Here is a 475-nt window from a genome sequence, read left to right on the forward strand (position 1 = left end):
TAATGATGTTTACAGTAGGCCCCTGATAATTTGTCACGTGAAAAATAGATAGGACTTTCTTTGACTGACTTAGATACTGTCAGGCAGTGGCTCATAGATAAGAATTATTAATGTCCATAGTCTATTTACCAATATGATAACCTATTCATGGTCAGTCAGGTTAGTCCAATGTTCCAATAGGCAACAGTGCGTTACCTTTTCTTTAGAGCACGAAGCTTAACACACACAGTGCACCATTGCTTGTTACACGTACACTACACATATCCATAACCACCAACCCTTAGGCCTATACACCATTGCTTGCCCCTTTCAACAACGAATTGTCACCCCACTATACACTTTTTGTCACTGTCATCCGTGCACCATTTGGCAGCAGTGCCGTATCTAGGGGAGGGCTCGCCTAAAATCACCATATTTTGCGAATTAGCGCCCATCAACTGATCATCGAGCCCCCCTCCCCCCTCACTTCACCTTC

The sequence above is a fragment of the Anneissia japonica genome, unplaced genomic scaffold (genome assembly GCF_011630105.1).
Source record: "Anneissia japonica isolate Jap-2015-1 unplaced genomic scaffold, ASM1163010v1 scaffold287903_len222995_cov181, whole genome shotgun sequence".
NCBI lineage: Eukaryota > Metazoa > Echinodermata > Crinoidea > Comatulida > Comatulidae > Anneissia > Anneissia japonica.